Raw genomic sequence first — 13018 nt, forward strand, 5'->3', positions numbered from 1 at the left:
CCAAACCCCACTAACCTTACCTTCAGGTCCTATCTACCACGGTCTGGATCTAAGGAAACGCTAGTTTTCTTGTTTCATCAACAGATCACTCCAAGTTACATTCAAACGTATTTACCCTGGGGAAATGCAAGACATAAAAGGGGAAGGTGGTGTCAGAGGTGTTCATGTGTTGTAGGTACTGATTTTATAATGGTTTTTGAAATCGTTTCAAAACATGACATCTATGATCTGTGCACAGTTATTATATTAGCATGCATCCGTGGCGTAGCAACCTACGAAGCTGCCGTAGCAACTGCTTGGGTGGGCAAATTTCCCATCAAAGAACAATTTTGTTTGGAAGGAGGCCACAATCAAGTTTTGCAGTTGGAGAAGGTGGGGGGTGGGGGAGCAGAATTTCTTGCTATGAGGCTGACATGCATGAGAAACATTTTAAGGGGGACTCTTTTGCAACTATTGTGTTTGACCAAGAAATTTTCCAAATTTAAAATGATATGACTATTGTTGTGTTAAAGATCTGTTTTCTGTCTTGATTATATCTTCCGTTTCGAAGATATTCGTCAACGCTTATCCGAAAACGTCACGGCAAACTTGTACCAGTAAATATATATATATATATATATATATATATATATATATATATATATATATATATATATATATATATATATATATATATATATATATATATATATATATATATAGCTTGTATGTTTTGTAGGTGTATGATATGGTATTTTAATGTAGCTTTAACAATTTTCCAGTCATATCACTACGATATCTGCAGCATGTCAGCTTCTAGTGATATCTAGCACTAGGGCATGCCGCATACATGTAGCATAGTGTCCCATCCAGTCAAATTATCTTGACACAAGGCCGACCAGTTCTAACACTAGTAGTACAGTGTGGTGACACCTTAGCCTCAACTGAAATCTCAGTCAAAAAGGTCGTGGGAACGTTTAGCCTCAAAACGTTTTAGACCCTCCTGGGAACGTTTAGCCTCAAAGGGAATTGAACATGGGGAATATTGGGACTGTATAGCGTCAAGGGAAGGGGGGATTGTTGTATAGGGACAATATTAATGGAACAGGTGGGGTGCCGTATTGGTACTGTACATTGGCAACAATGACACAAGGGGCTGACCTGAATACGCGCTAATTTAGAGAAAGACAGATACATGAGGGATATAGACCAATACGCACAAACACACATATATAGCGAAGAGAATTAATATCTTTTCAAGGCATATGAGTGGCACCGAAAAGGGCCTTTGATTTTCGTGTTAACATCATTTATTTAACATAGAGGTTATCACATATGTATTCTTCTCTTCCTCAAACTTATTCTGACTTCTGGACCATAGATGTAGACTTTCTTCAGGCAGCCATGTCTCTCCACATATATTCTTCTTTTCCAAACACTCATATCGGTGATCGGAATGACTGTCCATGGTTATTTGACATACATGGGTAAGTCCGAACGAAACAGCATTGACGAAACGATAGTAGATGATTATTTTTGTTATTGGTGTGGTCCGTCTCATAATTACATCATTTGACGGACCCTATAGTTCCGAAAGTTAAGGATTGAATGTGTTTGCGTTTCCCCCTTTACGCTGATGAAATATGTGTTCATTTTATTATAATTTCGTTTTTTTATGAAGTTTGATCTAGGGTTTATACACCTCCCTACTTTAGTGTATTATAGTCTCCTTAACCCAGGCTGGTCTTGGGGCCTTTAGTTACGAATAGTGATCCTTGCCAGGGATCAGTGGTGCCCGGTGTATGCTATATGTATGTGTTATTTGTTCTGTATGTTATCTTTGTTTTTGTACGGGCTGGCTATAAATGATCAGATTCCTTTGAGTTTGTTAATTATTAGTTGCTCTAGAATTATTTTAGTGTGTCTGCATGAGAGGACAGAGATCGGGAATAGTATAAAATTGATAGACATACATTTTTGGATGTAGTCGTGTTGTGCATATTCAAGTATTTCTGTTTATGTAATGTTATTGTTATTGGTCTTGCCTTTGGGGTGATCCAGTACGACCCCATACTACCAGCCGTTAGTCACGTAGCTTAGACATCGTACCAGCATATACTCTTTAATCAGCAAGACCAATAACTGTAAAGGAAAGATATTAGTGGCCTCCAAGGTAGTTGAAATTCACTCTGAAAGCAGTCCTGTTTTTTTTATATCTTCCATTGCTGTCTTCATTATGGAGTTAATATAATTTATTAGTTCGCTGTAGATATTCTTATCATTAACTATTATTTGTGAACGGTAATTGCTTATCATCTGACATATCATACTTGTTTTTAATTATATTCCTTAGAACTTGTCTCTCTGTAACCTTCTTAGAGCATCTAAGTATTAAGTTTCCTTTGAATCAATGTGATTTCCGCACAGTCTCTCTCTCTCTCTCTCTCTCTCTCTATATATATATATATATATATATATATATATAGCTTCCCATTGTAGTTTGGGAGAGTTGTTTAACGTTTTAAATCTATTTAAAATAATAGCTGTTTGTTTAATACTTAGATTGAGTAGGGCTATCCCCCTTTTTCTTTAGGTCTATAAAGGTAGTTTTTCTTTAGATGGTGAATTTTGTTGTTCCAAATAAAGCTCACAATTTTTCTTTGTATATTGCCAAGCATAGCGTCTGTGAGTTACACTGTGTTCATCATATAGTTCAATTGGTTGTACATGTAGGTTTATTAAGTTGATATTCGTATGCGCCCAAATTTATATTGCGCTTCTACCTTGATTATTAGTTCACGATAGTTCTTGTGAGTAGAGTTCTTTTCATATATAATTCCTAAAGCTTTAACATGATCCTTAATCAGATTGGCGGAAGACCAGGGTGGTTAACCCTCCAGTTGCCTTTTAGCAAAATTTCTGTTTTGTCGTGATTTATTGCAGACCAGAGGCTAGTCAAAATTGCATGAACTCATATTTAGATGTTTAAAGGATAATCCGTCTCTGGTGAAATTTGTGCAGTCATCTGCATGTAACAGTTTTGAAATCGTGAAATTTGGTATTCTTATTCACCGAATGTTAGTGTTCTTATTATTGATATTAAGGTGTGTGAGGGCGTGTGTGTGATTTGGATTTTTACTGTAGTTTAAACAATTCTTCAGTCATATCGCTATGATGTCTGCAGTGTGACAGTTTATATTGATGTCTAGCACTGGGGCCGCCGACATGCAGCATGATGTCCCACCGAGCCACACTATCCTGACACCAAGCCGACCAGTCCTAACACTAACCTCTTAATGCTGAGCGTCAAGCGAGGCAACTGTTAGTACCATTTTTGTAAGTCTTTGGTATGACTTGGCCGGATATCAAACCCACGACCTCCCGCATCCGAGGCGGACGTTCTAACCACTACGCCATCGGAGCGGTGATATTCAAGGATTCAATCGCTATAACATATAGTAACATAGACAGGATGCAGCACTGTCTTACTGATCGTTGTATACTTATTTCCTTTGTCAAGACTCCATTTACAATTATTTTAGAGGTAATGCTTTATAAATAGCCTTGATCCAATTGAAAATATTTGGTCCGAAGCCACATGTCTCCAACGTTTTGAAAATGAAGTCATGCTCTACTCTATCAAACGATCGAATAGAAACATGACTCCCTTTTTATCTTTGACGTTTGAAAGATCAATTATAGCATTTATCGAAAAAGTATTTTTATTTAAAATCTTTCCACCTATCCCCCCCAGCTTTGGTTTATATGTATTATTTAGTCTATGTATTCTATTTGTTATCATTTTGCTTAAAATTTTATAATCAGTGTGCAATAGTGCTATCGGTCTCCAGTTTTTTAGTTCTTTCTTAACTCCTTTCCTTTCGTATATTAAGTTCATAATCCCCTCCATTAAGCTTTTTGACATTTCCTCATAAAAAGGTATAGTGTTGTATGGAAGTTCTAAAATATATACTAGTTGGAGTTGAAATGTGATATAGAAATCTGATGTTAGGCTATCAGATCCTGGGGAATTCCCCTTTTCTAGATTGTTAATTGCTTTTAAGGTTTCTCCAGCTGTAAATATTTATCACAGTCTTCTCTATTTTTAAGTGATATTTGTTTATATTTATTGTATCCTGATTAAGGTGTTGGGTTCTATATATATTATCGTAGTAATCTTGTGTTGCTTCTAATATGTCCATTTTATCTTCATAGACAGTATTATTAACTTAGATGGAATCTATTGTTCTGTTTTGACCTCTTTTAATTTCCATCCTTTCATAAATTCCCCTACCCGTTTGATCCGAGTATCCGAACTTTCCTGCTCCGACTTTAATTCCCTGGGTCAAATTTTTTTTTTTGTCGTCCCATTGTTTCATGATTTTATTCTCTATCTCTGCAAGTCGTCCATTTTTATTTTTAAGTTCAGCATATATTTTTTAATCCACTGTTTATTTAGTTTATTAGTTTTGTTGTGGTAGTTAGTTAAGCGTTTTATTTCTTTTCCAAATAGTTCCTAGTCGTTTATGATGTCGCATAAAATGCTTCAGTTTTAGATCGTTTATGTGTGTACAAACAGTGCTCACATACTCACTATCATTTTTGAGAGCATTGTTCAGTTTCCATATACCCTGTCCCCACTTAATTTTATTTGTGAATACCAGGTCAAGCGTTACTAGTCTGTGGTCGGAGATTTGTTCTTGTAAAATAGTACATTTTTATTACGTTGATATGTATTTCTGATATATAGAAGATATCTAATCGGCTTCCTTTTAGTGTGATCATATATATAGCTGTATTCTCTGATGTTTCGGTTAAGGTAACTAAATGTATCTATTAAGTAGTTTGTTTTTATAAAGGTTTTAATTCAATTTTGCAGGTTTCTATCCGCTTCAGACCGTTCCGGTGGCCTAGTGGTTAGAGCGTCCGCCTCAGATGCGGGAGTCGTGGGTTCCATCCGTGGCCGGGTCATACCAAAAGACTTTTAAAAAATGGTACTAACAGCTGCCTCGCTTGGCGCTCAGCATTAAGAGGTTAGTGTTAGGACTACTCGGCCTGGTGTCAGGATAATGTGACTGGGTGGGATATCATGCTACATGTCTGGGCCATGATGCCCCAGTGCTAGGCATCACTATAAATTGCCACACTGCAGACATCGTAGCGATATGACTGAAAAATCGTTAAAGCTACGTTAAAAAATTCCAAATCACAAATCACTTCTATCCGCTTCTGTAAGTCTTACACTTTTGTCTAGCTCTGACGGTATCCAGTTAAAGTCACCTCCTATTATACAGGGTTCTAGAGCACGGCTTTGTATATAATTATTTGCATTGCGAATACAATTTGATTTTGGTATTTATTTTGCCAGCTGGAATATATATGTTAAAAATATTCGAATTGTTTAGTTTTATATTGACTAGACCTTCTTGTAGTTCATACGGTACTTTATGTATTTTAAGCTTTAGAGCCTTAGCCGTCAACCAAATAATTGTTGCCACCCTAGCTCTGCTTTCTGTTAGGTAGTCAATGGTGAAAACTAGATCGTCGAGTTCTTTTTCCAGTTTTGTCACCACCTTTCCTGGCATCCATGCGTTTCACGTATTAAAATTATGTAATATTGTTCGGACTGTGCAATACCTCTATCTATTTTATTTACAGTTCCATTGATGTTCATAGTCAAGATTTCTAGGTTTGATCCCTCCATCTTGAATATGTAAAGGTATTAAAGTTTATATTGTTGGTAGTAATATAGTGTTATTTAATCATTGTGTAATAATGTAGGTAGCTAGGTAACTAGTGGTGTGTAGTTCTCTTAGCTCAATATTCCTCCAGGCTGATTGTTCTCCTCCCGTCGTCCCTTGTTATGGAGACAGTTCTTTTCGCTTGTAATTGTTCATTGTTTCCACTTCGTGATTGTCTTGTTTCTTCCTTATTTTCTGGTGATTTTTGTCTCCTTATGAAGTCCACTATTTCGGATTAAGAAGGAGGTCTTGATGTGGATGATGTTCTTTTTATTTTTGTGGACATTTTAGCGGTGGTCTGATCTTGGTTCCTCACCTTTCCTTTCTCTTGGGTTTAGTTTGGGGATTTGGCTGCTTCTTCTAGATTTATTGTTCAATCTATCGTCTCCGACATTTCTTCTTTCCCTGGCGCTGGACTGGTTTGTGTGCTCTCACTGGCTATGATTTCTGGGTTTTTGACAGCTTCTTCAAATTGTGGCTCCTTAAGAATTAAAAACGGGTCGTGTCTTTCTCCTGCGTTTTCGTCTCTTTCGCTTCTTTTTCCATCCTTTTTTGTAGTCTTTTGGCTCTCGCTTTGGCTTTCTTCCTTTCTGCAGAGCTGGTTTGATCTGCCGTCTCCCATTTGTCTGATTGGTCATGCGTGTTGTTTCCTGTGCTGTCGAGTTGTGGTATTATTTCTTCAGGTTTCTCTGTTTCCTCGTGCTCTTCTATAGGGTCAGGAACAGCTAATAGTGTTTTCTCTGTCTCAACATCCATGGTAATCGCAGTTTTGGTCGTCGTTGCAGCGTTTGTCTTTGGGTGTGTTTTTTGCTGCATTTGGTATTGTTATTGACGGTCTCTGGGTATTTGTCCACTATCTGTTGCATTTGCGTTGATAAAGACTTCTTTTATACCAGATTTTCAGCATAAACCCCGTTGTATACAGAAAGGGGAATCTTCTTTGCGTCATCTGGCGGGACGCTTATCAATCTTACCCCGGTGTACATAGTCGGGAAACCCCAATGGGTGGCCCTTTGTGGTTTTATGACTTTGACACCATATTTCTTCTCTATTTTGCTCTGGATTTCTACGGTCGGTATCTCAACTGGCAACCCAGAGAAATGTATTTTTATGGATTTCTCTCCTTTCTCCTTGGGCCTTAAAAAGAGGTGGTGGGGCATAAATCTCCACAACTTTCCCTTTGATTTCCATTCTCTGATTGTTCTCATAAATTGACGTTTGTCCTTTTGCGAATAGAAAATAAAACCCTCTTCTACCGTTTTCTAGTCCGCGGATGGCACCTGGTGTAGTTCCTCTCGCTACCAAGTGCTGAGATATCTCTGCCGGACGTGGTCTCTCGATGTCCGTGAAGTTGGTGAAATGCAATACTTGGCATCCTGCCATCCTATGTGCCAGTAGCAGTCGGCCTTGATTGGTCACGTTGAGATTTGTTGGAAAATAGTCCTTAATTTTCCCTCCTTTTTCTCCACGGTTGGCGTAACTGTTTGACATATTTGCCATAATAGTGTTGAGAGAGAAACCACTCACCACAGATTAGTCTAGAAAGATTAGGTTTCTAATTTACCTAAATTTGGAGGTTTGGAGAAGGGTCTATATTAGAACAAATTGAAAATTGTACACAGTGTGGATAATGGAAGGTTTGGACTGTACTCAATAGAAAAGTGAATTATAATAATAATAATATACCTTGTAGATCGTTGTGAATGATACTCGCTAGCACATCATATGCGCTAATCCAAGTGAAAAGATCTCATTCTTAATTCACTGATCCCAATGATAAAGTAAGACTTTACTTCTCGAATCTAACAGCTCCCACTTGCCTGCTTAGACGGCATTGTACTGTACTGTACTACTGAAAAACAAAGAAAAAGAGCAGATGATTCAATGTTAGTCCGCATCTTGTGACGAGAACAGGTGAAGGGAATGAAACGAACCGCATTTATTTACAGTAGAAGAGCGAATCGAAACGGATTGAGTTTTTTTTTGTTCACCAATCTGAACACGCGTTACAAAATTCTGCCACTGTGCGGAATCTGTCTTCCAATCCGAACAAAGCTGCCTGTGATGTCACATTCCATATATACATGCGCTAGCGTCGGTCCGCAGTGAATCAATGCGACAGAGTTTTCAAACGTGACGGACACTAAGAAGACAATGAATTGCAAATGCCGTGGAGACGAGAAGCGATGACATAGCAGCGGCTTCCTAAGTCAACACAGTCATGCTCACAGAAGAGGCCGATTTTAATTGGGATTTAGCGGATTTACTCTCTTGTTCGCAAGAATATGTTGGAATGTTTTTTTTACAGCAGCAGACAGAAGCAGAACAAGATTTTCTCCTTCAACAGCAACAGCAAGAAGAAGAAGCAAGAAGAAAGAAACTACAGTAAGATGAAGAAGAAGAAGCAGAGAAGAATCAATGTCTAAGAGAGAAAGAGGACAGTGAAAGTCCAACGGTGACAATACTCAGATTTTTTAGCAGATTTAAGGAGTCTGAAACAAATGTATCAGACTTCTTTAATACAACCCAAGGGAAAAAGAACTTCCCGAGCCAAACAGTCCAACCCTGTTATCATGCCTGAGATACCCACCCTAGTGATTTCTACCAAATCTTTGACAGGAGCAAGTCCAGAAGTAGGGCTTGGCCGTGGCAACGGTTTAAGGCAGTTAATGCTGATTACGTCCAGTCCCTGAGTTTTCTTTTTTAAAAAGCAAATGCCCAACGGTCTTTCTCAGGGCCACCCACTTCTCTCAAACAGAGATAGTATTCATTTTGCCAAAATCAATTCAAACTCAAAATCCCTTTTTTTGCCCATGGTATACGTGTGTGAGTGAGTGCGTGCGTATAGGTCCATATTCTAAAAATCAAAATCAAGAGACACTTACGTTTTCTGTCTGGTCTATTCTGGTACAAATTTTACAATCCAGTTCACAACACAACACTTTAACAAATTCATAGACTTCTTCTGTGTTTTGTTCACTCTCTGTGTTTTTTATTTTCTTCACTTTCGCTGTTTTTTCCTCCTCTTCTTCCTCACTTTCTCCTCTTCTTATTTTCTTCTCTTTTTCTCTTTCTTGATGTGTCTGGGTTCTTTCTTTTTGGAGGGTACGTCTTCTTCACCCTGTTCTAGGCTCCTCTCTTCATCTTGCTAATGTTGTTTCTTAGCGGAGTTTGAAGACCAATGCTCTTTATCTTGACAATGATAACAGGCATCTTGATGTTTGCCTCTTCTGATAGTTGTCTTGCTATTTTGACAGTGTGGACATTCTGAAGCCCAATGGCCTTTCCTCTGACAGATACAGCAAGAATATTGACTTTTATCACGAAAGGAAAGGGAATAGTCCGTCAGCTTGTCTGAAGAAAACTTTCGTATGACACCTCGCAAACTCTGACCAAACGTTCGATCTGTGCGGGCTCTTCCATGGTTCTAGTCAGTTTGACAGTGAAATGAATACTGGACGGGAAAACGCTGACACTGTATATAGGGAAGACGCTGGTCTGACGTGGATATAGGAGAACATGGCGTTTAAAATGCAATCATTTTCCTTTTATATATAAGATGAAATGATCGCATCATTTCGTGGAGAAAGGAGAAGAAAGTAAGAGGCAGAAACGTGATTTATCGCCTCGCACAGTAGCTGACGTTTTGGCTAAAATTCATGCTAGTGATTTTGAAGATGACATGAGTGAACCATAATTCAGACCCAGAGAGTCTATACACAATTAAAGTCCAACTGTAACTCCTCAAATGTATTACCACATTCGAGAGACGGAAAAGCGCTCCTCTAGAAAATTTATGTTGGAATGCTTACACGTACAGGGTGATGTTTACAGTTTACTGTCCTGGTTTTGGTGGAAATCCAGAGAGAGAGAGAGAGAGAGAGGTTATTGGGTTTCTCTTGGCAGGCACTTTGTGCATGTAACAAAGGGTAAACCGAACTCACTATATTGAAGGAAAGTTGTTGTTGTTGTTGTAGGGTTTAACGCCATTTTTCAGCACACGATAGGCTATACATGGTGGCCAGTATTAATGGTGGAGGGAGAACCCGGGAAAACCTCAGAAAGAACCACCGACTCTCGATAAGCTACTGGCAAGCTTTCTCACATATCCACATTGGCCGAATCCGAGACTCGAACCTACGCAGACAGAGGTGAGATGGCAGTGATCCGTGATGGAGAGCGCTTTAGACCACTCGGCCACTCAGGGCCCCTTGAAGGAAAGAAAAACACGGCTAAAGATTAACCACCCTCAGACAATGTCTGAAGCGGGAACGAAATCCGAGTGCATTTTCGCTTATATATTGATCGGTAACTGCATTTGTATGGGAAAATATAAATTATCCATCAGAGAAAACGAGTTCATTTTGACAGACTTGTGAAATGGTACGTATCTAATAGATATGAGATTGCCCTTGGTTTCAATATGCTCTTATATACTATATTTGTTATAGAATATAGAATGCACTCGTCATGGTCTTAACTATTCTATTTGCGAAAAGATATAAATATTCTCACAAATAACTGTTTCATTGATCAGAACGGTAGTTTTTATTACTGCGTATCTCAAGTTTGTTGCTGACATTGCGAATATCACTTGTTTGAAAGTTCCGTTTCTGACTCAGTGAACTCGACCAGATCGTTAACATTATCACAGCCTCTTTAGTTCATTCATCAACAAATTTGATCAACCAAACCTTAAACCGTCTACTGTACGAATGTACACAGTTTGTTTACGTCGTCCTTAATAATCTATATTATCTTTACTTATGTGCATGTGCGTGCAATATGAAGGTTTTTATTATCGTAAAGTACTGCACAATATGACAATGTAATGTTAACGGACACAAAAATGATCATATAATAAAATGCATTGTCTAATTCTTATCTAAATGTCTTTTAATAGCATTATAATACATAGTCATACAGTGCATAGATCTAGTGAGATAAATCTGCAATCGTTTATGCAAATATTATTTTAAAATAAAGAGGGTGCAATCTCAGTTTTTGAGAGGGGCTTGCTATTAATTTATTATATGCAACAAAACTGTCAGGAATTGTAAATTTATTGTAGACATAAGACTAAAAACAGCTCTCCTGTCTGTTTCAGTAACCATTTTTAAGCTAGGTTAGTGTTTTCTGTTATCAAAATACAGCTAAGAGAGTGTTTTCAGAAATTATGTTAAATTCATTACGTTGGTTTTTTTACTATCAGCAGGTAAGCTGTCTTGGTTATTACAGACTTATATCTAGTGAGCTCAGGAATGTTGTTCCTTCACATTATTTTTGTAAAACGTTTTAACAGTCGTGTTTTGACCCAAGCAAGCCTGGAACCAGTAAAAACAAAAGACGCTGAACTAATTCATGCTTTAACCCAAACAAGTTTGGGGCCTGAAACGCATTTCCTACAAATTTGGTGCGGGAAAGTTGCATGTGATAGCGTTAGATCAGTGTAAAATGAAACCTGGATCCCGTATGATATCAATGACAAAGGATGGAAATATATTTTTGTCACTTTGTTTACTGTTATTAAACGCTAAAACAACCGGTATTATCTCAAAACTTCACGTTTAAATATTTTCAACACAGTACAAAATCTCGAAATAAATTAAGCGGTGCAGAAAATATGCTGAAATAAAGACTCAGGTTCAAATAACAGAGGTGATTTGTTACAATAGGCATTAGGTACGCAAGTGCAACCTATGCCAACAAATTTGTTGCGACATTTTGCTGTACTGATAATTTGTCTGACTTAATGCTTGACAATAAAAACAAATCAGGCAGAATATTTTCTCGAGGCAGGCATAAAAACACAGATGCCATTTACGATACACAACAGTACACTATAATTCCCAAAGTGATCAGAGATAACTGTAGTAGTTTGGTTATTTTTAACGGCATTGACACACTTAAGCAAAGAAATATTCATCAGACTTGGTGTCCCGGCGACATAGATATAATCCAATTCTAAAACTTCTTTGTACATGCTCAGAAAACTCTGCGTGCATTCATTACGATAAGGTTGGACTATCTAGAAACACGTTTTCGAATTGGTCTCATTAGTATCATTTGTTAAAGAAATGCATTTCTTTATAATAAAGCTAGAAAGTATTAAAGAGATTATCTCTGAGAACGAGCAATTACGACAAGATGGTCTCGCTTTCAACTTGATGTTGAAATAATCAACGACGATTTTGAGATGATATAGCAGCGACGGGAAGAATGCAGGTATACATTAGCGGAATAATATAGATTTATCAAATTACTCCACCGAGAAATGGAATTGTCATTGTCGGATTTACACGAACAGCATGAGATATCAAAATTTGTTCCACTGGCAAGCTACATAGAGAAAATTCTGTCAGAGCTATCTCTACAATATGAAACTTTTGCGGTTGTAAGTGTGTGTGCGAGACAGCAAAAGAAACATATGTTGGAGTCTGTTTTGAATCCCTAGTCCGCCAAGGTGGAATAGCAACGTCACCGGTACCAAGAAAGAGAGATAATTAAAAAATTAATGACAAAAGAGTTCTTTATTTTTATTGGTGGTGAAATGTGCTATTTTTCTTGTCTTTTTTTACGGCGGACCATTTCATGGTCTGAAAGGACATACAAACTAAGAGTTAATTCTTTACCGCGCGTGTCCAATTAATTACTTTCTTGGTCGGTTAGACAAGAACGTATATGTGACAGCGCCGGATAATGACATCGTAAAGAAACATGATTTTTGGGTATCGACACAACCAAATGGCCCGGCAGGACATCTGGATGAAAGCTGTAAAGAACATATCCCTGCTGGGCCTGCCCTTGGAATGTTTGCCCAGACGCAGTAAGTATAGATATCGTCGGCTGCGTCACATATTAGATTTACAGAAATACAACGTTGATATTTCAGTGGCGGCACTTAGCGTTGGCTCGTGTACTTTGATAGCGATCTTTGATTTATTTTTGTTGTAGATTTTATGCTACGCTGAAGTTGATCATTTATGTGTTCGATTTGATATGATCCTGTTGGTACGCTAACAACTTTCCAGATGGGGGCTATCCCATCAGCGCTGGTTTGATGTGGAAATATCAGTAAATTGTTAGCGTCTAATCCATCAAATTATTTTTTTCTGATGTTTAGCCAACTATAATAAAGTCGTAATTGTGCCAGCGCGATCTCAAATGACCGACCATTACCGACTTTTATCGGATATGGAAATTAAATATCAAACTGCAGCAGCGTTGATACCGCTGATATTGTGGTCGTCGGCAGTGTTATGTTAGGGATGATCTGTTCCAGTCGTGTCGTTTTTCTG

This window comes from Sinohyriopsis cumingii, chromosome 18 (assembly GCF_028554795.1).
Source record: "Sinohyriopsis cumingii isolate HCF-2022 chromosome 18, ASM2855479v2, whole genome shotgun sequence".
NCBI classification, from domain to species: Eukaryota; Metazoa; Mollusca; class Bivalvia; order Unionida; family Unionidae; genus Sinohyriopsis; species Sinohyriopsis cumingii.